This window comes from Limulus polyphemus, unplaced genomic scaffold (genome assembly GCF_000517525.1).
Source record: "Limulus polyphemus unplaced genomic scaffold, Limulus_polyphemus-2.1.2 Scaffold2048, whole genome shotgun sequence".
Classification (NCBI taxonomy): Eukaryota; Metazoa; Arthropoda; class Merostomata; order Xiphosura; family Limulidae; genus Limulus; species Limulus polyphemus.
Genome location: NW_013667658.1, coordinates 206,561 through 211,175, shown reverse-complemented (window position 1 = coordinate 211,175; position 4,615 = coordinate 206,561).

Here is a 4,615-nt window from a genome sequence, read left to right as displayed (position 1 = left end):
TTTTTAAATGCTGCTAGTGATAGAACCTGTTGTTAAAATATTTGAATCCCACCACTGCTAATAACCATATGCTTGTAAGATTGATTCGGTACTTACTGACTACTTATGTAGGGATTTTTGTAGGGATATATATATATAATCATCACGATTAGCAAGTTCAGAAATCACATTCATTAAATCATGGATCTTTTATCACCGGCACCTGCTTTTAACTATCTTTACGTCGGTGGATTCTTGATGGAGAAAACGGTTGACAAAATATAAAATATTTTTATTTACAAGGTTCGAACGTTTCGGAATAATTATTCCATCTTCAGTGAAAACTGAAAACAGTGTTTCAAAGATAATAACAAATGATGTAGTATCATTAACCAATAATTTATTTAGATATTGAGTAAAGTGGTAAACGAAGGAAAAAACATTATATATTATGAATATATCATGAGACAATTAGAATTATTCTTAACAAACAGTGGAGTTTTAAGGGTGTAAATGTAGAACAATTTTAGGTCTAAAGAGGTTTTGTTGATGATTTGGATATTTTTGATACTCGGTAGTTGGAAACAATAATTGGTTTGGTAGATTTTTTATATATCCCGGTAGATGAGTCGTTATATGTAATTGTTCTTTCTACCTGTTTTCTCTCGTATTTTAATTCACCTCTACAATTAGAAGGAACCTCTCTCAGTTTGATTGAATTTCGGATAAATATAGCTTTGGGATTAGTTGTCTCTTTGTAAAGTCATTCGTTCTTGAAGCTAATGACTGAAACTGTTGCGAAGGAAGAGGAAAAGGTTGTGTTGGTGCCACATTATAAACGTCATTTATTCCTAAATTTAACTGTTTAGAAGAATTCTCGGGCGTAAAAATGACATTGAAATTTTCAGAGGCTTGAATCATATGTTGGTTATTTTTCAAAATGATAAATAAGTGAAGATGCACGTGGAGGGGTAGGGGTTGGCGGGGGACTATTGATCTGTTATATAAACCAATACTTTTGGAGAAAACATGCTTATAAGACTATTGCGTTCATCTTTAACTTGGTTATTCAAATATTGTAATGGCCTTGGTGTTTCATTAGTCCTGCTACAAATATTTTGGATTTGCTTATCATCAGCAAGAGTATTTGACTTTGTGTCTTTCTAAAAATAACAAGAATCAGGGTAATTTGATGTTACGTATCAAGAAATGATACCTGTTAAAACGTAATGCAATGAAAGAACTGGTAACTGGGCTATATCAATTTACTGGATATATGATTACAATAATACATTATCGAACAATAATTCTATTAAAATATACAAATTTTAAGCAAAATATTTGTCTCGATAATTGAATTCTAAGAAAGAGAAAGGTAGGCGAATTATTTTATACATATCGAAATATGTGCGATTTTAAAGATTTTGTAGAAACTTTATGAACAGTATCATTTTTCTTTTGTACCAAAAAGAAACAAACGAAAACAATAACTAACTAGTAGTATTACAAATATGAGATTTTTTTAAACAGTCAAACCTGAGAAGAAACTGGGATAAAAAGAGGATCTTGGCACTTACACATACATTGTCGAGGATGAAAAATAGTGTGATGCATAATATTTTAGGTTTATTGCTGCAAATGTCGAGAAAATTATGGGACGGTGATTTCACACTATGTTTATTTAGTTGTTGTTAATGACAAAGCTACACGATGGACTTTCTGTGTCTGCCCAGAACGAGCAGATTTTAAGTCTTATAAGCCCTCGGTCATTTCTAGTGAGCCACCAGGGTCTTTAATCTATGAATACCTTTCTATTTTAATATTATTTTGTAAACAAAACATTAAGAAGCAATTTAGTTTCGAAATGGCGATGCAACATTTATACCGTTCATCGATACCAAGCGTATATATTTGAATTAAAATACAAGATGAATACGAACAAGTTAATAATGATGCTTTACCTATATAAATATAATAGTACTGTCTCTTGTTTGTAACTACTTCGCAGGGTGTGGATGGATCTTCACCGACATTGATATGGAGATTCATTATGTCCATTCGGGGGTACATACAGTTTTTTGCGGTTTTTTATGGGCGTTTTTTACCATTACCTCGCCTCCTGTGAATGGATCTTCACCAAATTTGGATGGAGGTCCAATGGGTCAGTGGAGAGATACATACAAATGTTCAGTTTTCCTGTTTTTATGGGCGTTTTACCACTACCTTTCCCCCCTGTTGATGGATATTCACCAAATTCGTCATTAAAGTTTGTTGGGTCCATGCGGAGATACATGCAAATTAGCGGTTTCACATTTTGTGTTTTACAGTTTTTATGGATATTTTTACAATTACATATAAGGAAACAACTTTTCATGTCCTAAGGTAACATTTTATTAATCATAAATTTACATAAATTCCTTCCAGGGGACGGGTACTCCATCTAGTTTAAAATATAATGAAATAAACTCTTGAACTTTTTGCGGTACGTAAAATAATCCAATACTTTTAACCAGAAAGTTTCTAGCCGGCATAAATATAAACAGTCTACGATTCGATTCGTTAGAGAATTTCTGCTGTTTCAAAATTCTGCCTAATTAAAAGAGATGTTTTAATATCAGATAAAAATAAAAAGATATGTCAAAGTACTCTAGTTATCCTAGCAGAAACAACGCTCTCAGGATCCCAGATACTTTGACGAATGTGGTTTGTTAGACAGCATAAGAAAATAAGCAAATATAATTAAAGAAATGAACAGAATCTATTCAAAATCACAGGGTAAGGTTTGAAATAATAGCCATCTTTTATAATTCGTTTCATAAACTAAAACTGGTTGCTTTGGTTGATAACAAAATTAAGAATTTTCCGCAATGAAAAAAAAAGATAGGAGGAAGGGTAATGAAGTACCACGCTGTTAACTCGGACCAGAGGCCTAGTGTGGTATCCAAAACTCCTTAGATTACCTGTATATGTTAACTATTATTGCAATTAGATATATATAAAAGAGATAAGTCCTCAACTCATACATATGTTGGTTTTTGTACCACCAAATGAAATGAGTAGGACCCCACTACCGAAGTGAATGACTCATAAACAGGGCCAAGCGAGTACAAGCTCATGGAACAAACTTTTCTTAAAGCTTAGAGATGGCTTGAATGGGTAATGAAGAAAACTTTATTATAAATGTACAACATTTCGACAAGATTATGTCGTTATTAAGCACCCATTCAAGCCGTCTCCAAACTTTTGTTTTCTAAAAAGTGGGTTCCTCGTCAGGCGTTTTTTTTTTTTAAGGTGGATCATTACAGTGCAAATTTAAAGCAGTCCTACATTCCATTTACTGGATTGTCTAAACTGTACCAGCATGAAAATGTATAAAAAGTTTCTGAATAAACGTGACTAAAGATATATTACATACTAGTTATGAAAGAATAAAATATTATTACATCTCCTGTCATTACACTACTTACTCCAGGCAGAAGAAAATTTCGCACTTCTTTTGGCGCCTTCGTTTTGACAAACTGGAAAATTCTCTTCTGTGGTTAACAGGGTTTTGTTCTATAAGTGAATATTTAATGTATTTTCTGCCCCCGTCATTTATATGACCTTTTCCCACTAATTTAAATGTTTTATGTTGATAGCACTTCCAAATAATAACACTACAAAAGAAAAGCACTAATAAAAAAAAAACAGAAAAATATTTAAATTGACTATTATTTCTACATCAATGTTGTTTTCATTCAAACTATAATCTGGTTTTAATCTTAGAATGTTTCAAGGAAAGGGAGCTTTACCATTAATATTATATACCTATTAATATTTAGCAACGAGAGAAATTGAGACGTTCCCCAGTGGAAAGTATAAGGACTTACAACGCTGAAACCCAGGGGGTATATTCCACGCGTTGGACACAGCAGATAGCCCACTGTGGTTTTGCTCTAGAAAATGAACAAATAGAAACAGGAGTAAAATGTTATAATTTAATAATTATTTCACTTGTTAACACATTTCAATTTTAATATCATATTAAAAGAAATCATTAATCAGTTAGAAGAACCTGTTTGAATTAGGATGTCTTTTATTATGCCTAAAGATTAGAAAGTAAAAGGTAGTAAGCGAATCCAATGTTTAAGTAGTTTATGATTTATATTTATCTTAAATGCATTTACGAACTCTAAACTAATTGTAATAGTTTATCGCAAAATTAGATTTCCAAGATTTTACACATTTGAACACTATGTATTTGTACTAATACACGGTACATTACTATGTTTGTATATAAAACAGGTTGAACAATGAGATATTTGCAGTAGAAACTTTAATCAGAAGAACTTGTAATATTCCAAAAAGTGCTCCAAATTTACGTTTTAAGTGATACTCCACATTTAAATTATAGTATCGTGCAAACTAATGATGGTAATTTTTCCTAATTTCTTTTTGCTACAAATGATTGGAACCATTTGATTATTCTAGTTACAAAGAAGGTAATTATTGAAAATTTCTAATTTTTCAGCCACTTTGAATTCAATATTAAATAGATACATACAGCCCGGCATGGCCAGGTGGTTAGGGCGCTCGACTCACAATCTGAGGGTCGCGGGTTCGAATCCGAATCCCACCAAACATGCTCGCCCTTTCA